The sequence below is a fragment of the Acanthopagrus latus genome, chromosome 1 (assembly GCF_904848185.1).
Source record: "Acanthopagrus latus isolate v.2019 chromosome 1, fAcaLat1.1, whole genome shotgun sequence".
NCBI classification, from domain to species: Eukaryota; Metazoa; Chordata; class Actinopteri; order Spariformes; family Sparidae; genus Acanthopagrus; species Acanthopagrus latus.
Genome location: NC_051039.1, coordinates 13781147 through 13806806, shown reverse-complemented (window position 1 = coordinate 13806806; position 25660 = coordinate 13781147). Strand labels below are relative to the sequence as shown.

The 25660-nt window shown below is 38.0% G+C and overlaps 1 protein-coding gene across 2 annotated transcripts in view; it reads left to right on the top strand.

Annotated features, from left to right (window-relative positions):
• ctnna2 (catenin (cadherin-associated protein), alpha 2) overlaps nucleotides 1-25660 on the top strand; it is a 309428-nt gene that overhangs the window by 26318 nt on the left and 257450 nt on the right. The window lies entirely within an intron of this gene.

The window sequence follows — 25660 nt, the reverse complement described above, 5'->3', positions numbered from 1 at the left end:
CAGTGGTGGCTGGTTAACAGAGAGTGCTAGGGTGCTGACCTGACTCTCCTCACATCAAGAATAATCAAATAGACCTTCATCATCAAGATTTAAAAACATTTTTTTGTATGATTTTATTTAAATTGTCAAATTAAATATTATAAAGTCAGTAAAATGTATAATGAGATTAACAATGTTCTACTTGGCTAAAATTAGTGATAGGTGACATATTGCAAGCCCAGGGTGCAAAAATCTTCAATACATAGGAAGGATAGCATATTCTTGAGCACATTTATCCATGGCCCAAATGCACTGAGCTGAGAGTGAGTGGCTTGTCGTGGTAGCATTGACCTAAACCACACGACATCAAAACATAGGAAGACAAGGCATGGGGTCTTTTTCAAGGAACTGGTTTACTGTGTGTAGTGATGCCAGTGCCTAATTTACTCTCCTACCCCCTTTTTCAAGGACAAATGTCAGACCCAGTGTGGACTCAAACAGGTGTAAAGCATTTTTTGTTTGAAACTAAAAGGATTCGTCCTAGCCCTATATTCAATTTACACAAGGCTGACTTGGAAACTCGAGGCGCCAAAAAGATGTAATCAGCTGCTACTGCTCAGATCTTGTGTGGAGTCTTTGAACTTTTAGGATTAAGGTCAAGTGTTATATCTTCCAAAGCACAACTTGGGTTTTTAGAATGATCAGTGTTTGTGAAGAAATACCTGAAAGATTCTGTTGATGAAAACAAACTATGAAATCTGAAAATCTTTCCTCTACTTTGTGATATAAGTTAAACTCTGCTCCTTTAAGAGACTTGTCTGGCAAAGATGCTGACTTCTGGGGATGACTGTCCCCATCTGGTGTAAACCTAGGGACTGGCACATCCTCACTGATGGCACTGATGTGATCACTGCCTGTACCAACAGCCTTCCCCTGAGGTCTGATGTTCGTTGGTTAGCTCCAATTTGCTTTTTTATTTGATGTTTTCAATTAATCCCCTTTCTTTTAACCTAATGCACAGTCTCTGCATTGCTGTAATAGCATCTTCTGTGTGTTCTCCTTCCATCAGCTTTTGGTTGAGCTGAAAGTATTGGGCTAATCCTGAATCATAGTATGTTATTTAGTTGTTTGTGCAGTGCTCTTCCCAATTTAATTTTCACTTTGATAACTCACCAAATCTTCAGCCAGAAGCCACTGTTTTAAAGTCAATATACAGATGCCATTGTTCCTGGGCTAGATCTGGAGAATGTAACACTTTTAATGACATACTGAGACCTCAACTTTACCTAATACTACAGTTTTTTGCTACTTGCCACTACAGAAGTTGCTAAGAGGTGAGTCTTCCACCTATGACCAGGCTCCTTTAAACACATTCTAAAGTAACTCTCCCATTTCTCCAAGATGGCTTAATGAAGCTGTTCCACTGCAGGCAGTTGCTGACCTACTGACAGTGGTGGATATTAGATGTGGGAAGGCTAGATTTACTCACAGCCTGACTCAGAACTCAGTCTGTTTACTCTTTGGTCCCCTAGAGAATGTTTAAGTATTGATTGCAGACTTTTTGCCAGCTTTACTTTTTTACAGCTGCAATACACAACCTTTTTCTTTTTTTTAATATACCTCCTATTGTCAACCCTCATGTAACCACTTATCTTAAAGTAATTTGCCTCAAAAGTTGGACCATCAGTTAGAAGTTATTGTTATGTGAGTCATAAAGAAGCCTCAAATCTCTGAAGTCAGGTCCATAGTCTTAAACAAGTCGTATTTTTTGTCACCCAATATAAAATTTAAAGCACCAACAGACAACTAAGTATGAAACGTTAAAGGCTTTTAAAATAAGATTACCGCACAAATGCTTCATTAAATTTTTCATAGTAATACATCGGTAGGCTGGAGGCACTTCAGCAAACAAAAAAAATGCCAAAAGCATTTGAGCTGGTGAAATAAGATTTGTACTATTTAAATAGGTAGATACTGTTCATACAAATTAGAAGTTAAGGTGGAACTCAATTAAACAACAATACAAATTACGGCAGCAGATAGTAAAATGTCTTTGTAAACTATCATTCTGTGGTACCTGATTCTTCTTTTTCAAAAGATAATATCTGCCAGCATGAGTCAAAAATCCTCCACTGTGGGGTTGGTGAGGGTAATAAGTCTTTTGAGGGATATGCATCCAAGTAAGATTATACACAATCCATGTCCAAGTTGTGTTGTTTTTTAATATTTTCATCGCAATAGCACAATTGTAAAGCTGATTTAAGCGACGGTCCAGGCTTTTTATTACATTTATGTCCTGTTTTGTCCTGTTAAATGCTGTCAATTACACCAAAGAAATGCAGGCTTAAAATATCTCCAGTGTCATGATGGTCATATCAATGTCAAATAAGCCAACATGGCCATAGAGAGGACTGTGAAGCAATTGAGTAGGATCTGTGCAAGCATACATCACTTGTTAAATCCAGTTAGACAGCACACAATATGGCAGCTTGTAGTGCTGCATATTTTCTGATGGGCCTGAACAGACTTGAAACACTTCTCTGCACAAATCCTGGTCATCCTTGAGATCATACTAGATTTGGATGATTTTTTTTTGATAGCTTGAGTTTTCCTGAAACATACCATCAGGGCTTATCCTCTTATTTAGACAAATACGACAAGAAGAAAAGTTGAGAATGTGTTTCACTCCTGATCCATTTTATAGGATTTCTGAGCATGAGTTATTACCGGCCATCAAACATCACCACCCATCTCCTTATCCCTGCCAGTATAACTTTATGGGTTTTGGGCTTATTTGCTTTAATTGGATTACATAAAAAACCTGAACCACCATTACTGTTTGGAAGAAAACCTAGACATGATTTTTTTAATTCCCATCATCACTCCAGCGTTGAGTAGCATTTGAATCAAAATATGTGATAAACTAAAAATTAAATACATACTCTAATTTAGGCAGGTTTGGGCTCAGATGTGTAGGTTGGCTGTATTTAAAATCCAAGCCAGTTGGTTTCCATTCAGACCTAAACTGTATGCAGTCTGTCATCCACATCCTGTGTCTGTTCTCATGAGTGGTTATCAAAGTGACACGTAGGTAATTGCTTTATGTTAGCACGATGAAGGGCGTATAAGCTTTTTCCTGTTAATGCATAGTGATCGTTTTTGATTTCACTCTATAGCAATGCCTGACAGGTCTTACAGCGAATGGTAAGTCTGACTAACAGACCTTTTTTGTTTCTAAAATTATGTTTCTTCCCCTTGACATCTTAATTTCTTTGTATTAATATCAACTGTATTGTTCTTACAGCAGTGATGCCTGAATCCATTCAGACAGCTTCTTTCAGAGTATGTGAATTCCCTGTACAGTGCTTATTGATTTAGCTAAAAGATAAAGAATTCAGATGCGGGTCTTTTGTCAGACAAGTCTAGAAATAATAATCATCTGATCTATTCAGTGTTACAATCTAGGGGATGTGTGAAAAAGCTGTTGCATTCCACCGATATTTAAACTCTTAGACATTTTGTGGTATTTGTCTCATAATTACATTTTGGTAAATGATGTGTATGTTTATTTGCTCTCTTCATCTGACTGCTACCTTTCTGAATCAATGGACAGTACATTCAGTAAGGATTCATCATCTGCTTGCTGCACAGTAACAGTAAAATGCTGCAAAAATGATGGTATTGCGGCAAAATGCATTCAACACACACCTATTGGAATAAGCGGAATAGCCAACTCTGGTAGTTCATCTTTTCTGCAATTGCCTTGGAAGTGTGAAGCGTTTTCGGATATGAACAAGACACCGTGATTGTTTTTCCTGTCAATTTGGATGATTCAGTGCTTTTGGATGGAATAAAAGCTTGCCTTAGGAGGATAGACAAACAGGCTTACCCTGACATTGCTTGAGATAGCAGGCTCATTTATCATGACCAAGCTTCTCCCACCCCTGCTAGAGTACTGGGCAAGTCCATTGCTAATAATACTGAGGGGCTTACTTTATCACCGGGTATGAAGGCAGCAGCATGTCTCTGATACAGCAAACATTTTTATACTGCAGGCGATAGCAGTATTTTTTGGAAGAATTATTGGAAAGGAACCTTGAGAGGCAGGTGGGTGAAAAACAGGTGCTAGAGTTTGGGTTGTTTTTTATTTGCTACAGTCTAGACTTTATGTATGTTGGTATGGAAATGTGGGCGCCAAGAAGAGAAACCCACTGGCCAGAATGGTATATGGCTTTGATATAACCACAGAAAATGATGACAGAATTTGAAACCAAAGCTTCATTCACAGACAGGCTGGATATTCTTATGTAGAATGGCTCTTGAGGTCTATGGACCTATGGACTATGGACTTACATGGAACTTGACACAAACTTTTGACATGTAAATGTGCAGCATTCCTCATTGCAAGACAAAGTTGTTGGCTTCTGGGGGATGTGGGTCAACTGCTGACTCATATCAGGCAATTATGTGTATTTATGGTCTTCTTCCCATTGCTAATTAAGGACATTTTCAATTTGTGTTTCCTTTGAATGTGTAAAAAGTTATGCTATCCTTTTATAAAGGTAGTATGTTATCGCATGCTGTATAGGGTTGCTGTATCACAAGACTTTGGTCCAACATTTCTAATTTTCTGTCCAGCCTTCTAATATTGTATGAACAATGTTTGGGTGATAATCCATGTATATGGTGCATTTTGTAAAATTATTTATTCATGGATGTATCCAAACTGACTGAAAATGTTTATACATTTTAGTTAACAAATTGAACTACCAAATCAATGGATTGGTAAATGATAATTGTGTCACATTAGTTATAATTGCACAGACATTTTCTTTAAACAGAGCATCATTGTACATATTACCGGAATGTAGAGTTTTAATTTATAAAAGGACTTTTTGTGCCTCGGAACAGGCAGATATTGACTCCACGTGAGAGCATTATGGTTTACTGATAGTGAGTAGAAAAACAGATTAAAACTATAATAAAGCAAGGCTTGCCACTACAATATGTCTCATTGCTGTTCCTAATGATAGAGTAGATTTGGATTTACAGCTCTAAATGTGTGCTGATTCAAGAACTTGTAATTCTCACATCATGCAGTGCGTCTGTTTTAATCGTTTCACAGCAGGAGCTACTAATGAGTTAAAAAATCTCCAACCCAAATATTCAGGGTGCGAGGTGTATGCAGGATTCGCCAGAGGTTGCATTTTTACTTTCGAATACTATTTCATCAGAAAAAATACAGTACTTCTTCTCGGTCTTTCTCTCTCACAGACATTGAATTTGTTTTAATCTTCTCACTGCTTATTTAGTCTTTACTTCCAATTCTAGCTCACCAAACCATTTTATCTTAACTTGTATAATACACAGAAATAATGCTTTGATTATCTGCACTTGATTTGCTTTATTTGATGTGTGTGTTTTCGAGGAACAATTGACAAGAACAACTTTCTCTTGTATATGAAAATCACAGACAGCTGGCAGAATTGTTTTGATAGACTAATCAAAAGGAGTAGCCTTTTATTTATTTTATACAAGGCTTGTTCCTTCCCCCAAACAACCACTGTTTGGTGGTTTCAGTTAATTTACTATGAACAAATAAACACAGTCAGTATTAAAAATCTGGCTAAATATGGCCATGACATGCAGTCACAGTGATTAATAGTAGATAGTCATACTATAGTTAAGATTAAACTAGGGTCCATGGGTGCCACCTCCATGTCACCATGTCACTTCAGTATTTAATACAAAATTTATCAAGTCCTTGATAGTATTGTTTAAGGCACACTACTAAATGAATACACCAAATCCTGCCAATGTAATTACCAATCCATATCATAAATTCAATGTAGAGTTCATGTTATTCATTTTAAATTACTACTCCTCTGTATTGAAATACCAGGAGTATATTTATGTTTTTATCTTCTCTAGTAATGTGAAGAATTATATTTTCCTGATAATCTGTAATACAATTTTGAGATACTTTCCTTGAGGAATTCCGTATCATGCACTTTGTAGTTTTACCCCACGAAAATTTAACAGGGACTCATTTTACTTTTTACTCCACTACCTTTATCTAACATATGAAGATAATGATGTTAAAAAATAGGCCTACCTTGACCAGCTACATAAGTAAACCACTTACCTATTGGCATAGAAAATAATTACCAATATTAGGTGTTGTAGTAGTTATTTTACTTAAGTAATGGGGCTGAGTAGTCCCTCCACTAGTGATCTATCAAACAGTTAATGTATAGATTATTGACTATTACTATTTTTTAATGCTGAGTAAAAAGTCTTGCTTGTACTTTGGAATTTTTGGAAGGATATCAAGATTCCAGGTGTACCTTGTTTATATTTTACATGTTTCACTGTTAATGCCAGTGTACAGATTTAGCCATCCTCAAATCCATGACACTTTTGGGTTTTCACATAATGCATTCATGCCGTGTTTAACCAGTCAGCCTGACACACCTTGTGAACCCAAAAGAAAACATTTTTAGCACTCACAGGGTTAAAACATGACACAAGTACCACTAAATGCAAAACAAAGTGGATTTACCCTCTGATTTCTCTGCCCTAATACTGCCTCTTGGATGGGATTTCCACCTTTGGGATGTTGACATGACAGTCTGCCTCCATGTGATGCAGGGAAGTGCCTCTCTGGTGCACTGACTATCCGGTTTGCCAGACCAGAGAGAGCTATCAAGTCATGTCCTAGTTATGGTTTCTTCCGTTAGGGGCCTCCCCTGGTTGCTTTTGATACTCTAACATGGATTCATTCATGGTGAGTACTCATGCCAGCCTCGTCAGTGGAACTCGCCTCTCTTAATGAATGTTTGATCTCAGAAGTCATGTATTATTCATCAACTTTGTGTCTTAACAGAGATGGAAGGTGGTCCGTGCCACATGTACAGCTGATTCTGTTTCAGCACTGAAAATGTAACTAACATTAAGAGTTATTATTTTGTCTTACACTGATAATTGTGCTGCCATTGTACAGTTGGTCTTTTTGTTTTCCTTTATTGTCACACAGGGTAAAAACACATTGGCCTGATAATGAAGGCCTTTAAGAACAAGTCCTGCTTTGAAGTCTGGGCATGTTGGCATGATAATTTAGCTCTCTGTATGATATTCAGTTCATAATGCCAAAAGTGCCATGATGTAAAAGAGTTTGACCATTTTGTGAGGCCTAAATTAGTAGTTGGTTTTAGCCCAAGATGGTTTTTTTCGAATCATTTCCTGACATGATCAGGATAGCAAAATATGGATCCTACGGCTCTTAAAGGGATAGTTCAGGTTTTTTGAAGTGGATCATATAAAGTACATATCTATAGTCAGTCTTTTCCCAACCGTAATCACCGATCAGCGCAGCCTCAGTTTGGAGAAGTAGAGAGCCGCTCCAGCCCAGATGCTCAGCTTTGTACTGCAGTGAACGGGGTCCAGAGAAAAAGCTAAATAAACTACTTAAAACAGGGCTCACCTTAAAAAATCTATAACAGTTCAAGTGTACGTTGTAAAGGGAAAATTCACACTGCTTTACATCGCCGTCAGACCGGCCTTTCTTTTGGCACTACATTTTCTCAACCGTAGAACCTCCGTATCCGTACGCAGTTGCACTAATGCAGAGGGATACGGAGAGTTAAGTTTCGAAAGTAAACCTCTCGCCCAGCAACTGGGCCTTGCATGTATTCTACCGCTCGCAGGTCAGCTGTTGCCTAGTTCGCTAATGCGTAGGGATACGGAGGTTGAGAAAATATAGTGCCAAAAGAAAGGGTGGTCCGACAGCAATGTAAAGCGGTGTGAATTTTCCCTTTACAACGTACACTTGAGCTGTTATAGATTTTTTAGGTGAGCCTCATTTGATGTAACTTGGAGGTGGATCTTAAACTTTTTCTCTAATATCTGTGTTTAAGTCAAGTTGTTTTCAGTGCATTTGCATTCAATGTTTTTGTGTTATGTAACATTGCAAAAGTTGAAGGCAAAAAAATGTTGTGGACACTCCCTTCCACGCATCATTGCTCAGCCTGCTTAAAAAAAAAAAAAAAAAACGCAATGTGGCTTGATTTGTAGACATGTTTAAAGATTACTTAAAATGTATCGTTCTTTTTGAAATGACATACATTTGGCGTCTGCAACCCTGTTCCTGAATGAAAAAGTGAAATTACAGGATAAAGCGAGTTAACAGACAGTCTTCTTGGTTCATAAGTAGAAAGCTATTTTTCCTTTGCATACTGGTATATTTGACTTCACAGCACTGGAAATGGACTAGTAGGGCACCTGAAGGGCAGAGTTGACCGTAAGCAGTGGATGCTTTAACCCTCTTTGTTTTTGTATATCATCCAAGGCCAACATTTGGCTCTTGGTATCGGTTGGCACCTGACACACATACACACATGCTCTTGTCAAGGGGCTTAACATAAAGGGAGGGGAGACGACGGCGGCAAGGGGATTAAGGCTTCATGCTGCATCACTGTCATAATCCATTAAGCTAGCGGAAAAAGGAGGAAGCCTGGACCTCAAACAGACACTTTTTGGAGGCAAGAGGGGATGCTAACTTCTCCTCTGAGTTTTTATTGAAACAGTAGCTCTCCAAGTTGGGTCAGTTTGGGCACTGCTGCTTCATTTATAGTCCTGTTGTCTAGCTGTTACAGCTTGGAACAACAGTGGCATCTCACTTCTTTGGGAAAAACAAAAATAATATATGGTTTTTGTTTAATGACTTTGGGCAATCTCAGAAACAGACATACCATTTTCAGGTATTACAAATTTTCATCTTGGTCTTGGATGCAGTCAAGAAATGGATCTAGCATGTCTTCAGCTTCAATTTTTAAAGCCAAGTAATGAAAAGGAGGAAAAGCTCACTGGATTTGAAGATTTGAAGTCCTGCAGTCTTTGTACTCTTTTCTATCCCTTGTTTGAATTCGGATGACAGTATTTCTAAGAAGCTTTGAACCCTTTAAGAGGTGGTGATGTTCAAAGGCAGTCTGGAACCCCGGCTTCTTGGCATGCTGCTCAACGGACACTTGCCATGTTACTGGAGGCAATCTTTACATTGAATTAGTCAGCTGGAAAGACAGAGACCACTAGTGAAGATTTAATTATCCAAGATTTTGTTTTCCACAAAAAAGTTGCAATTGGTATTTAGTGTCATACTTACATGAGTTAAGTGTTTAAAGTTGTAATCTTGAGTAAAGTGTGTTATAATAATGAAATGAAATGAAATCCACCCTAAAACAGTGTTGGATGAATTATATCATTGATGGTTAACCTAAATCAAAGTTAATTTAACATGCGGGCACAATGAATAAGATAACATCCTGCTCCGTTTTTGGTATCATTATGTAATCATTTTGATCTCCTTAATTTTTGCCTCACATGATATCGTTCACAGATGTCTCTGGTGATTTACACACCTTTATCTTTGTTAGCCTTTTGTTGAGTCCAACAAAAATACACATTAAATATTTAAAGTATTTTTGCCTCACAGTGAATCATGAATGCATGCAAACTACAGTGTTTTTTAATTCACCTTATGGGCATAAAACCCAAATGTTAGTCCAGACTTTATCATTTCTAAACATTGGCTGAACTAGTCATGCAATTATATTTGATATCATTGCTTAATTAAAATGAAAGTTATGTAGTTTCTAGTCATCATACTGAAAGAACCTTCTACTTTCTGTCTCTGTGTTTTCTATTTGACACGAAAGACAGTTCAGTTTATCAGTCGTGGCTGCACCACCGTCACATGATAATTGGAAAGATTGCAGCTGGCCAGTGCATTAATTTCACAGATAAACTGGCTAACCTTTCAGCAATGTTGCTCTCTAGAGGTCTCAACAGCTCTCAGGCTACTGTTAGCATATTGCTGAAAATCAATGTACTGTTGTTTCTATCCAGTTAAACAGGTGAGTTCTGCAGAGGTGCAATGCAGGTAATTAATTGCACCTACCTCCCTCTCTTTCTGTATCTGCCTCTCTCATATTATTTTTGTCTATATTGCATGTCACATTTGGGCTTTGTCAGCTCTCCCTTGCTCTCTGTTCTATATACATAGAAGTGTCAACTTGTGCGCACACACACACACACACACACACACACACACACACACACACACACACACACACACACACACACACACACACACACACACACAAACCACATTGCACATTTAAACTGATGACCTGACAAAAGTTGATGATAGTAAGTAATGCACGATTACATGGTAGTATGATAAGGATGACAGCTGTGTCATTATGTAGAGTGCCCCCTGTTAGCTTCTGTCTTCTCATTACCTCTGCCAGTGCCTTGGGGTCAGTGCGGGATCTTGTGAAACACACTTTCATCTGTCTTCGGGCTGTATCCTCTGACACCTTGCTTTGTCAGCATATGGTTTGCCCCAGGGTTCTGAACAGCAGCCATGCACAGATGTCGGTTGTCCACTTTCTCTCTCTGCTTTTCTACCACAGAAAAATACACCCCATTGGAACAGATTGCCTTAGAAACACAAAACACACCTGGTTTTAGCACTTATTTTCACACGCACATCCTCAACTAACCACTATGCTGTTTCTCTTTTCTCTGGTGTTGGACCAGCATCAGATGTTTTTCAAGATCATCAGTAACTGATCCTGTCATGTGAATGAAGTTAGAAATTCCAAGTCAAGATTCAGATTTTCTGTTTCAAACTGATAGAAACGGATTTTAACACAGCTTTATAAATAACACCCAGAGCAGACATTTTGACAGGTGTTACTAATAACTTTAATAATGGCTCTGTTCCATTTAAAGTGTCACAATAATCCATGACAGTGTGACAGAGAACCAGCATGTACAATACCAGGGCCCGAAAAGCGTAATTACACCTTTGATTTGTCAAATGTGACATGTCAAAATGTCTTCTATTCTTTAGATAGATAAGTGTAGTCTAGTTTTTAAATCCAATTTATATTATGTTATATTATGCTGAAAATACTGAAAATAGAGCTTTGATAGGGACTATCCTGTCTAAAATGATTTGTTTTGCAATTACTGCACCAGATTTTGATTTGTCAGCAATTTAACCATGATTATTCATAAAATAACATCATACAAATGTGAATGATTGTAGAGGAAACCATCATCTATATGGTTAAAATTATTCTAATACTTAATAACAGTGTCTACTGTGGAATGATTGCTGTTCCCAGAGCAATGACTATTTAATGCCAAGTCAATGTCACTACAATAGAAGCAAACATGAATCTCACAGATGGCCACTTTAAATAGTAATTAAGTATATCCTTATGCTTATAAATACTCATTTGAGTAAATTCAGCCATGTTCTTGAAGCATAACTCTGCATGTTTTATGAGAACAGCCTTGGGTGGTTGAATAAAAGCATGCAGCTTTCACTACCATGCAGTTGTTTTTGTGATAAGAAAACGTACAATTTGAACAACATGCCATCTATGATGTCATCTTTAGAGTGATGGAGACATCAAGGCTAAAGTACAGCTCATATATTTGATGAACATTTTGCCTTTGTCATCAGGGACAAAAGGAAATAATTTCTTTCTTTTAACACAAAGCAAGCCCACATACTCCCACATTTCAGAACCTTCATAAATTAAACAATGAGACACTGAAGCTCTTGTATTATAGCTTGACCAAACTTTTCAGTTGCTCTTAAAACAAAATTTGGCACATAAGAGATTTAAATGTAGATATAGGCAGCAATAATGATTTGTATTGCAGGAATCATACACTTTCAATACTGCTTGTTACGACTTGTTCAATCTTTTACCTTGTTTTCTGTTGTTTTGTCTGTTTCAAAATAGCATCTTACAAGGCTGAAGTTTTCAGCACACTCCTACATAGTTAGATATACAGATGTTTAGCATATCACAAGCACTTACTCCTCCTATGAATGAGATGGAGTGAGAAAGAGGCTGTTTCTATAGTCATCATTACTGTACTGTATGTCTCATGCCTTACAGCTGTGGATGCAGCAGGATAGAGTCCACGGTCAGCATTGCATGTCTAGTAATGTCTGATAATCTCAGAACCAGGACATTACTCTGACAGGATACACTCACCAATGGTGTATCCATTCAATTTTGCCTCATCGGATATTTTGTGAAACAACGCAAATGCCTATTTATTCTTTTATAGATAGAGATAGTGCCTTAGACCGATAAGACTGTGACATAATGCCAAACAGCCTACACTGTGAAGATACTGACAGTTGAGTAGATCTATGTGTGGAATACAACTGATGCTTTTTGGGAATTTCAAAGGACACTGACAGTGAGGCAGCAGGGGTCTTAGATAATCTAATTGAGACTCAATAGCCAACAATGTGTGTCTGTTCCTCTAGCTATCCTTTTAGATGCATGTGTGCTCTTTAAATTTTTCTTTGTGTTTTACTTTCCTCCAGGCAGCCATGGTCTTCCCATATGACCTATAAAACAGGGCTAACTTGATGAATGCTGTCTTATTATTTTAAAGAACTGAAAATTTTACAAAACAAGCTCCTTAACATGAATAATTTACTTTCCGAGCTTAACTGCTGGTCTACAGCTCTCCTTCCAATTTTATCTTGTTTTTATCTGAAGGCTAAGTTTTGTTTCTACTTAAAGGCAGAGTGATTGTTTATTTAAAAACTTGCTGCAGTCCAAGGTTATGGTTATTCTGTAGGAAGATGCATCAGAATCAGAATACTTTATTGATCCCGGGGGGAAATTGTTTACATGATCACAAATGCTCCGTGCAAAGTAGAAATAGAAATACAGCAATTTAGTTCCACAGAATATTTTGTTAAAAAAACAGATATATTGTGCACGCAGGTTGGTCATTGTACTTGACTTCTTGAACTGCTACTACAAATTCTCCTCCAAAAGGGATGGGCAGCCCTCAGACAAGATTTAAAGATTATGGACAGCTATAAACCTCCCATGGGAGAAGTTTGCCTTCAGGGTTTTTGGCCAGAAAGGCCTTAATGCAAACTCTCTGAAAAGACAAAACACATAAATGGCTTAATAATCTGGTAAGTCGAAAGGTCAAGCTTGTTGCAACATTATTCTAAAGTCAAAAGTATCTCGGTCAGCATTTGCAATGTGAGTTGTAAGGTGGGTATGACTATACCAGGCCATGGTACATGTAAATCGGTCAGTAGTCTTGAATCGGTCTCTTTTTGGAGGGGCACATTGATCTGTAGATGTGGATGGAGTGGGACTGAAGGTTAGATCGAGATAAATGATTTACTGCAGTGATCACACACAGAGGATGCCAGTGGAGTTGTCAGACTTTGATTAATTTACTGAAGGTGGACTGCTGCTTGGGACAAATCAGTTTGTAGCATTGCATAATGGGGTGCACAGTGTACTGTAAAAATACACGTCCTCTGTTGCTACTACTGTATCATGCTGTTCAAAGTTCTAACCTCATGGCACTGTTCTATTCACACACAGTCCTTGAAGCCGTGTTTTCAGTGGCTGGCTTCAGTGATTTCTTTTTTCTCACACTCGAAGCCATTTCAGAATGAGATTTGAGAAAGCTTTTATGTAGTTTGTCTTTGAAGTGAACTGCCTCTCAGATGACATATATGCTGCCATTTGTTGTGAAGATTATGTGAAAACCTCAAGGCATATCATGCAAGAAAATTTACTAAAGTCAAAAGAGGACTTATTGGCATACGTTCCAAAGAAAAACCCAATTTTGACAAACTTTCAGTATCCTTAATATATATTGTAATTAGAGGGGGAAAGTTTGGTAGTTAAAAATAATACATTGTGTTCTAATTGGCCAGTGTTGTATTGATTTCAAAACCCACTCTCTTAATGCTGCCCTTGGTTTCCTTAGACCACTTCCCCATGGAATAAGTCTTTTTCCCACACACTAGATGAATTGTATTTTTAGGTACATTCTCATCTCTGGGCATCCAGTTGGTATTATTTTTTTTCTCTCCCATGTTTTTGTTAGTATGCTCACAATTCTCTCTATAGAGTACAATGTCCTCCAGCTGGTATGTGGCTCCAGAGTGTGGCTCTTTTGCCATGGCTTTCTGCAGTAATTTCCAAATGGGTCCAAATCTTTCTTACAAAACATCAAGTGGTTTAAGCATACCCACCTGAAAAGTGCTGCTTATTAGAACTTATGGACCCGCTCTGTCTAATTCTTATCAACTGTGTATCAAAAAAATTGTCCTGTCATGCCTCAAAAATGAATTACGTAACCACAACGATAGAAAAAAGACATCTGTGAGAATGATAATGAAGGAGTGGGAGGATCAAACAGTGTATAGGAACATGGGCTAAGAGAGTTACTAATGAGGAAATATTATGGGGAGCCTGAGAGTCTTTTCCACTCTCTGAGCAGAATGAATGAATGCTGTTCTTAGAAGTTCACCTTTCAAAATGTGAGAATCATTACTGCGGATAACACCACTGATTACACTGCTTTCCCACTGAATCTTGTTGTCACTATTTGATACATTCCGTGAGTGTTCTTAACTACAAATACTGTGAGACCTGAAATATGTGAAATGTACTGTATGTTTAAAATTACTAAAGGAAAAACTGAACATAAAGCTGATAGCTGGGTTAAGTTGCTTGTAATCTACTGCAGTGTTTTACTATTCATATTCATCTTTTCATTCTTATCCTTCATTGTAAGGCACAGTTTCATTCCTACATTCACCTCTAGCCTTTAATACTGAGCATGCCTCCAGGAGGTTTTTCTGAGGATATTGTTGCCAGGGAGCATGCTGCATACAGTGGTTGAGAATGTCAGCGCTTGACACCCCTGCTATGTGACACTTCCAACCAAAACCCTTCCTTCTCACTACTCAAACACCCATTCAGGTACTAATTCTAATGCTCACTAATCCTGACTGCTTTGCACTTCAGCACTTGTTAACTTCAAAAGATATTTTAAATGACAAGGTATGAGAAAGTGTGCAAAGCCTTCATTGTAAAACCAATCCAAGAAATGTAATGCAACTCTGCAGGATTTTTAGTTAGGACTGCACAGTTCACATTTTCAGGAAAATATATGAATATACAGTGTGTTTGCATATTTTCTTTTATGCAAATGTGCAATGCAAGTTTGTGCAGTTGTCTCCATATATATGTTTATTTGTCTTCAGTATGTAGTTTGTTTGGAAAGAGATGTACAGTTTGCTGGGGATTAGTTGTATCTACTGTGACACACTTGGTGAGCACCCCGTGTGTATTATGGCCTGAAGGCATCACAGCAGGCCACCTTGTGAAAACTGGTTTCTATATTGTCCCTCTCACAGCTAGATGACTGATTCGCTCACTTGGAAAAATGAAGAGAACGCCCTCTTGCTTTTGTCCCCTGAGATTTTGCACACATTATGCACTTTACACATGGGCATAAACAGTCTCATCAATTATTTAAGATGGAAGGTTATGGATATTACTAACTGTAGGAGGTGCAAAAGGTTAACAGAATCTCTCAGGAGCTGTGTATGGATGTGTTGGATACACGTGCATGCACATGGGCACACCTTTCCCTCATGTTCAACAGTTAAAGTGCATCACTCATCCGTTAGATGCAAGTTGCAGAGGCTGAAGGCGGAAAATTGAATGGCTACGCAGAGCCACTGGGATTTACTACCTAGTGGAGAGTCCACTGGCCGGGGCTCTGGAGAGGAAAGGCCGCATGGCATTTAATACTATTGATCAGCAATAAAATGGGAGGGCGAGGCACAACAGCTTCTTAGGCCTGAGGGAAAGGTTAGCCTCACCACAGCTGCAGTATAATCACTTATGTTTTAGCCTACCTGTTAACTGTTTCCTATCTCAATAAATGCTTGATATGTCATTGCTTTTAAGAAAGAAAACAAATCAAACATAGTCTGATCATGTTTCAACAATGATAAAAAAAAAGTTGGGATGCTTTGTAAAACTTGAAAGTTATACTATGCTAATCATTTTTGACATATTATTAACTGAAGACATTACAAACTCAATATATATCATATTGTAATGTTTTACCTCATCAACTTCATTAATTTTTTTTAAACATATGCTTTTGCTGAATCGGATGCTGGCAACACCCTTCAAACAAGTTGGGACAGGGTCAACAGAACCCTTGGAATGATAACAAAACAACTGAATATTTTACAGATCAACAGGTTAAATGGTAACAGGTGATAGTATGATGATGACAAGGACTCAGGTGTTCACCACTTGGTGAAACACAAGATTGTAAAAACTGTTATTAGTAACCACAGTTAATTTATGTTTTGTTTTACACAGCATCCCAACTTTTTGGGAACTGAGATTAAAATAGAAAAGGGCTTAAAATTGTGCAACAGTAAACTGGATTTCTTGTGCACATCCATTATAGATAAATAAAATCTGTTTGCAAATTCTGTGGTAACAACTGGGCTGTTTTTGTTTGGGGTACACTTTTTTCCACTATCGTTCCAGTACAACATTTCAGCATGCAATGATGTCCAAATATGTGTTATCCAGTTAGCAGTGAGGTTTCAGATCTGGGCTGAAGTTCAAAATCCTGCATACTTGAGTAGGATTTAGAAGAGCTGGCTGAATTAATGAATTCTGGCAAGGACATGACTGCTGATGACAAAGGTGTGAGAAGTAAATGGAGTCAGACATGATTGAGTGGAGGATGAGAAATGGCTAATATTGGTGGTGCAAACTGGATGAATCCAGCTAAGCTTGTTTCTCCACCATGTGTTTGAAGAATTTACAGTGTTGCACTATTAATTCAGGATAGGACAAATGTCTGACACGAGAAGTACTATGCCACAACTGACTATTTACAGTACTGTGGTTAGCTATATATTAGGTGTCCATAACAAAAAGGAAAATGAAAATAAATATTGTAATGTATCATCATGTCAACACATATGTTGCTAACAAGGCAAGACATCTGTTGTATCTTGATGGGATTTTCATCTTTTCTGTTTCTAGATTATATTTCCTCTTACCTAAATCTGCATGAGATTCCTCTGCAAGTGTATTCCAAGGCCAAGCAATTTTTGTTGATTTGTCCTCATTGTGCCTCTGCTGTCCTGCGTCTTCTTTGCCCAGTGACCGTGTCTTAATGTCTCTCTGTGCTCATTGCATGTGTCTCGTTCCTTGTGCAATCAATCCTTGGGAACATCTTGAAATGTTCCTAGGGGAAAGAACTGACCCAAAAAAATATCTGTTATTCACAGTATCAGCTGTCCACATGCATTTTGTTCAACATTGGCCATGCCAATATGTGGCTGGACACATTAATTTGCAGTTGGTAGCATGACATGTGCAGAGTCTGTTCAGATTGCAGTTGTTATAGTTTTTTTGTATAATTAGTAATGAAAGATATTTTTTGTAGACTGTCAGCTAAATCCCTGAAACATCACAGGTGCAACACATATGGTAGAATAAGTGTAATTTACTGTTACTGTAACATTATTACATAGCAGGAGCAGTAATTATCCTGTAGGGTTAACACATGTGGACAAACATTAAACAGTGTTGATTCAAGACTGAAACTCTGCTCGAAAACAGAAATCTGTGTGCACACTCATTAAAGTTATAAAGCCATGCACACACATTGTTCGGTTACATAAGTCATACTTATTCTATGATTATGTGCGTGCATGCGTGAGCCTGAATTGCACCTCCACTGAAAAAAGCTATAAATGAATATAGACACATGCTTAATCAACTGTTTGCATTTAAGATTGCATATTTCTGCTCCAGTGTCTCAGTAGGAGAAAAAAAAAAAAATAGTAAGCACAGTTTTACCAGTCGTGCATTTTGTCTTTCGAGGCCCTCCAGCATCACCCGAGCTGCCATCCTTATGCAAGGTTATTACACACGGTTTCACTGTTTGTGGCACAAGTAGTGCTCATCAAATGAAAATGAGCTTGTTAAACATTCTCTTTATACTTTTTATAGTGAGGGATAAATAATTATTGAAATTAGGTTTATAGTATGCATTCTCATCAGAAAAATAAAACATTTGACTTTGATTTGGTCTGTCACTTTATACTATATTTATGTCTACTTTCCCATATCTTGCTGTGCTCTGGAAAAACCTTGTGTTCACATGGCATGCAAGAAGTATACAAATAAATAACAATTAAAGTGTGGAAAATGCAATGGCATAATCATATTTGTATGCATACTTATTGTGTTTACATCTTGCCCCTGGAGAGCCACTGTGTGTTATGCAGCATGTTGCAAATACACCATTTACTGATATTACTGGGCAGAGGACCCCTGTGGTCAAGCACATAACGGTAATAATGAGCCAAACGGTTCCGTGTGTCTCTTTTCACCATCAAGATGTATTCACATAGACATTTTAATTCTCTCCTCATCAGGCAGAACACAACCAGACAAGAGTCTCTCTCTTTAGCTGGCTAAGAATTAAATATTTTATACTGTTGCAGCATCTGTCCAGACAGCTCACACTCATGTCTCTACCCCTCTTACTCGATATGCTCTTAACCCTCTTACTTCCTGTTACTCTTTTTCCATGCCAACTCTAATGTATGTCTGATCATATCATTCTAAATCTGCTGATAAGACCTAAACATTTTAATCTTCCTGCTATCGTTAAGATTGTGCTCACAGCTTATATTTGTATGTGCTTACTGTAAGCCAATTGTACAATTGGCTTACAGTAATAGTGGCAAATAAGTTGACTCATTCATGCACTCATGAGTCCTGATAGAACTGATGTGTGCTCTTGTTGAGCCTGGGCTTCTATTCTATGCTTTTTTCCTTTCAACATTTCTGGGTGGTAATGTAGTGGAACTAAAAAGAATCTGGTGCACCATCAAATATCCAAGAACACTCATTATTTGCAAGGTAAAGATATGAAACATAGTTCTATACAGTATATATTCTGTTACTGTAGTCCACATAGTAAAGCTTGCCTGAGTGGTCGAGGGGAAGGCTTGAGTGTGACATAACTTGTGGCTGTATGGAAATAACCCCAGTGTGGTCTTGCATAAAATCCAAGCAGTGCTGCTAATACACACGATAAATGGGCTTGCCCAGGGCCAATTACCAGCTGGCAGAAAAGGGCAAGGCTGCCTTGCCAAGATGCTGAATCTATTTTGTTTTGTAGAAGGCCACATTTGGATGCACCAAGCAAACATTACTGTGGCCCGCGTCATTTCTTTTTGCAAACTACTTTTGTTCCTACCTGCTTCCCTGGGGGAACCATTTGATTAGGCTGTGTGCTCAGTTCTTTTTTCTGTTTTTGTATTTGCAATAGGTACTGAAGGTTTCTGAGTTTTCTGTTTTGAAGTCATGACATGCAAAAATAGCTTTATGACACCATTTATCATTTCACTGCACTTTGCTGCTTTATGCTTTGTGTGTGTAGAACAGGTTTGATCTTTTACTGCTCACCCCTTTAATGGCCACATGTGCCCATAGAGGGGGAGTAATATAAGTAAAGGACTGTGTCTGACATCTCACAGATGATTTAGTTCACTGCAATACCGATGTCATGTCTTTTTTTCACATGATCAGTCAGCCAGTTGGAGAAAAGTAAACTTTAAAACAAAATGTGTTAAAATAAGGTTTTGGGTTCTAAAAAATAACTGTAAACTCCTAGATGAAGAAATTACTATCCAGTACAACAAAACTACTTACTACTGTGCTACTTATTGAAATATGAAACCTTAACCTTCAAGTTACAAGTATGTGAATACATATTAAACTGGACTGGCACTCAATAGAGTTCATATCTCTGCCAAGGCTCAATGGCTCCCTTTTGTTCTTACTAGTAGATACCACCCACCTAAATATGCCTGAGTTTTTTCTGGTGAGAAAATAATTTTCTCACAATATTTAAAAAAGTGAGAGACAAAATTCTGGATCTGGGGTCTAGTCTGGATGATAAACCATCCTATATTCAAGTTTTGTGGAAATCTGTGAAAACATACATACACACATTTGAATAAAAACAAGATTAAACAGTATATAGATTTTACTACATACATAGTGTACCAGTGACTGAAATGGATAGATTAAAAACATTTTAAGAGAGACAGAGAACGTTTAGGGTTTTGCTCATTGTGTAACATCCTGTCAGATAAAGTGGCAAAATAAAGTGGCCCATAAAATTGCTCTAAATTGCTTGTTATTACTGATGGCATTGGCTGACTGCCAGTCTTGGGACAAATTGTTCTGAAGTATCACACTGAACTGGATGTCATATATTTTTTTAATAATAAGTATACATTTGGCAACACTCAAACAGTAATGCCTGTGGAAGAGTCTTCATTTTTTATTTGCTTTTCAACCCTCATTTTCAAGCTTTTTTGCGATTCACCTTGAGCTCCAGACGGTTATCCTGCATCACATTTTTGTGACTATAATGTTGACTTCTTAAACTTTATATTATACTATATTGTGTTGTTTATTGAACAGAGATTAATAGATTCAATTTATTGTTATCTGTTCGGGATAAAGGACTTCTGACATCGCATCATTCTACTATCAACATTATACATTGTACAAACTCTTACAAATTACAGATTCAGCTCAGATATAGAGAAATTTTACAAACTTGTATATTTGACATTTTCCCTGTGTTTTTAAAGTGGCATTGCTGTGTTAGAAGTTTGTCAGTGTGTGTGTGTCTGTGTGTTGGGTATTGCTATTATCTTTCAAGCATAATCATTACTTGCAATGTTACATCATATTGCAGCATTTGCTCCCTGTTTTCTTGATAGGCTGCGTGTGAACTTGATGGCTGTCAGTGCCAAATATGTTCCAAAAGTTAAACAGCCAAGCTATTTGTCACATGCCATGTCTCTGTGAAAGTGACAGTGAATAAACTTGGATGCCTCAGCAACCACAGTAAAAAAGATGCAGTGTCTGAGGACCTCAAAATGGAATGTTGTTCAGCCTGAAAATAAAGCAATGTCTTTCCTCCCTCAATGTTTGTCCCTCCCAGGGATGTTTGTTAAATCTGATTTCCACGCTTCATCTAATCAGTGTGAACTCTGCTGCTTGTTTATGTAAGTCCTTTAAATTAGTTCTCTGGCTATGCTTCTGGATGTACGCAGCAGCCTGTATAGTCCTTTAACTCAGCTTGGCTGTGTTAAATCCTTTCAACTTGTCTGTCTCCAAAGAGTATGGCCAGTTCTTTAATCTGAGGTACTACCATGCTTTATATTAGGGTTGACAAGATCATGCAAAGCCCTATGGAAAATAATCAAGTTAAATTCTAAAATAACACTTACAGCACTGCCACAATGGTGGCTTATGTTCATTGCCAGCTGAAATGAGTGCTCACTAATGTACTATTTTTATCGTCATAATAATGTGAACATGCACAATAAACACCAACAAAAAGAGAAATTAAAAGAAATATCCTTTTATATACAGAGACCATGCATTCACACTTGGCATGCAAACATTCAACCTGTCACATGGAGCTGTGGATACAGTACATACACCATGTATTCACAACATTTGGCCGATCAGATGAAGCCCCAGCTAGCTGTCAGCTAATCCTCAGATTAATTAATGTCAGTTTTTTAAATTTATTTTCATCTTCATATTGTCATCACAATATCATCATATTGTGCAGGCCTAGTTGAAAGCACCTATAACTATGAAAAAAAGACTGAATATTTGGATCCTGAATTTCAAGTGCATTTCTATTAATCCACTTCAGGACAGCAGTCTTAGATACTTCATTGTCATGAAACCTAATAGGCATTTTTTATGTCTCAGTTGGGACAGCAAAAATAATTGAAATAAATGATAGCTCCTTTTGCAATTCACAGTGTCAACCAACTTAGACTTTACTGACTCAATCCCTGCGGAAAAGCTACATCACACACAAAAGCCTAAACTCTATGGGTCATATAGCCGGGACCTGGTATAATGAATGAATAAGCATTTGAAATGCAGATTAATCATGCAGCCTCATAACTCCAACACCCATGTTCCTACCTTTTGTTCCATTGAAGAGAACACATGATCTTAAGTAGACTTAGAAGTTAAAGATCTTATTAACTCCAAGATTGAGCCAAGATAAAAGAGAGAAGAAGCTAGAAGCTTGACTTCTACTCTCTAAGCAAAAATATCTGAAGAAAGTAGCAGATGCTGCAGTTCCTCTTTAGTCTGTGATACATTTATGGGCCACAAAATTACAACCAGAGAAGCTCTGGGACTCTAGAGAATGGAATTACCACCTGGATCTTCCTTTTATTTATAAAAATAAACTGATAATACATGAGTATTTAAAAAAAAACCCCCTCACGCCAGGTAATCAGGTAACCCCTCCCGTGAGCTGGTATAATCGACACAGAACCATTAAAATCAACCAATCGAAAACAGTTGGAGTTGGGTGATTGATCTGTTGTCCCTATTCTTACCGACGTATTTACATTGCTGCCTCTAATCCACAGTGTCCCTCGCCAGCTGTTGGCAGCGCATCTACTTTGTAATGGCATGGGCAGCCAACTTAGGGATGTCATTAGCTCCAATTATTGCTCTGCTTGACTGAAGTACTGCTAAAGAATATAATGCAGCTTTAAAGAACCAGGTGCAAACACTTGCACTCTACACATGACATTTTTGCCAACGTGCACAGTGCTAAACAAATTAAATTATGTTTTAACAGCCCTCCATGGCCTCCCCAGTCACCACTTTTAAACAATGAACCTTAATGGGACTTTGTGAATAAGCATAATCACTGTGGAAAACATATCAAACAGATAAAGGTTGTTTTTACCAAAAACAGCTAGGTCCAAGTCAGTAGCCCTTTTTAGATAGAAAAGGTGGTACATTTGCTCCAAGGTAAGGGTGGCAATGTGCCGGACTGTCTTCCTAAAACCGAGGTGTAATATTCATCCTTTTCTAAAAGCCGCCTGTGAGGTAGGCGTAAACATGTGACCTGACGTGAAGCTTGAACTTGGGCTGTGAACAGTGACATAGTATTTGTCTTCAAAATAAAAGCTTTACATTGCACCCCATAGAAGTTTAGAATTGGGCTCTTAGCGGGGGGCTTTTAATTTGAAAGTAGTGACCGTCCTTAGCTTGCCAACACAACAACAAGCTAACACAACCAACAGCTACAGAGACTGAGGAGACGCTAGCTTCTCCTGGATCTCTGCAGCTGTCCAGTTGTTCATCTTGATGTCCGTGGATGAAGTGATGGACTGACTGCTGGGATCAGCTGTTTCTTGGTTTTAAAACTCACCGGCTATGTGTTTCTCAACAGTGCAGGTCATTGACACCTCCGCCCACCTCACGCAGAGGCCGGCACATTTCTGCCTTGTTTTTAGATAGCAGGCAAGGCGGAAATAAGTGCACCCTCCGAGGCGGAAAATCGGTGGACCAAAACAGACCCCCAATTTCCCGCCCTCTGTCTAAAACCGTGGACCGAGTCGCCAAAAGGACAGGCAAATTGGCGGCTTGGTGCTCTGTCTAAAAACTGCTAGTGATATGTTCCTAAACTCTTGCCTACATTTGTGGTGATTTACTATGAAAAGACCCTTGATAGCCAATCAGAAATTAAGATTTGCTTTCCTGCATACTAGAAGTATAAAAAGTCAAGAATCTGTAGTAAGCCAGAAAAGACTGTTTGGGGGATTTGGGGCAATATTATGGCCATGGTAATTAGTTATACAGTATAAAACAGGCTCTTGTATTGTAACGATTAAAGATCTGCACTGATGGAAATTTCTTTTCTAAATCACTAGCTGATTTTGGATCAACTGGGACACAGCAACAACAATAACAGGAATTAGTAGTGCGGTCTGTGAGGTAGAACATGAAAGAATAGGGAATTTTGCCCTTATTTATGTTTTTGTGTTTGATTGATTGTGCTAGTTTGTCATCTTGTCTGTTGGTGATGGTAGATCTACACCTTTATGTGGGCAGCCAGCATCTGAGTGTGTGTGTGTGGCAGAGGGGAGTTTGTGTGCACAGGTTTTTGTGCGCTTTCATGTGTAAATATGATGATGAGTTATTGATTCAACAAAGTTAGATTGAAAGAAACACACACCGTTGCACTTAATAATGAGCACTCGTTCAGCTGTGTAAGGTGATGTTGAGCAGATGAGTTGATGGTAAACAGATGTTTCAAAGTTGGTTCTCAGGGCAGCTTTGAATACAGATTTTCTAAATATAATGGTGTTAAATCATGAATTGCTTTAAAAACACTTATAAAAAGATTATGACCGAAAAAAGGTTAACTTAGTCTTATATCAGCTCTGCTTTTCCTGGATCCATCAGGAGCATGGACATACATCATTAAAGTTTTTTATTCCAGTCTAGAATCCCTAAAGTAATGCGGCAAGGAAAGGACATAACTTTGCTCTTAGCACCTTCTCAAAGTGAAATCCTCTGATATATTCCAGAAAACGAATCATGTCACCCCATTGTGCATTTTCAGCTGAAGTGAGATATGTACTCCCACAGCAAACTCTGACTGTAATGTTTAATGAGCAATTCTTTCTACGTGCCTCCTTACTTTCTTTAAACAGACATGTGTCATTATGTCCAGCAACAGTGTGACGGACGTACAAGCTTAAGAAATTATTGCACTCTTAAATGAAAAATTGACCGATGGGAAGTGATTTTTGCTCTTCTGTTGCCTGTCCTGTAGGCTGAATGAGCTTAATGTGTTGTTTTTTTCCCCCTTAATTACTTGCAAACACAGACATTCTTTTTTAGACTATTTCTGTCTGATGATAATGACACTTTGATTATAGCTCAATACGGTATAATTAATATGGATGGTTTCAAACCACTTACATTTTTCTCACAGCATGTCTGTAAAAGAAGGATTAACTAAACTTACTTGCACAGTGTGTGTCACTCTCCAAGTACTATTTGCAGTAGATATTTCTCAGATTTTTCTTCCCAATTGAAGTTTGTGATGGCTGATTAGTTAAAAGCTTTTTAGCTTTTAGTGAGGATGCTTGTTCCTCTTGATTTTGTAACTTCTTTAAGTGCTAGTCTGAAACAGCCTCTTTATTTTTGTGGCCCTTGGACAGTGCCACTTCATCTACACATGCAATAACATGACCCAACCACAGACAGTATGAAATACTTCTTCTTGGTCTTAAAAGTGAAGCCAATGTGAAAGTAGCTTACATCCACATCCTTTCTAATGCCCGGCAGGAGGTGACTCCACTGGTTGCAAAAATGAATTCAGATGTATGTAAGCTTAAGAGAAAATGATCTCTATACATACATCTCTGCATTTCATCTTCTTGACTGACTGTCTGCTGTGGGGAGAAATCAATGGCTATATAGTCCAATACAGTATTGCATACAAGTATACTTCGGCAAAATGCGGACTTTTTCCAATTAGACCTCAAGTTTATTCTGTTGGATTCAGTAACACATCATCCCATTGATTCTGTGCTGTGTAGCCTTTCTGAAAGAGCTGAGATCAAGGAAATTGTTGCCTAAGGTTCATTTCAGTCACTGATGTTCTGGCTGTAGTTTCCAGCACTGATGCCTACTGAAGCTGAGGGTGTTTTCAGTGGGTCCTGTCTAAGATGAGGCAATGTTTCTGATTAATGTTGTGTACAATTGTGCATGTTTCTGTTGCTGTGATAGCATTTAGAATGAATTGCCTCATTACAGTTGTGGAAGCCCACATTATGGATAAAGACATGGCTATTTGTCACTGTAGTTAAAAAGGTTTTTCTAAGGTTGTTTCA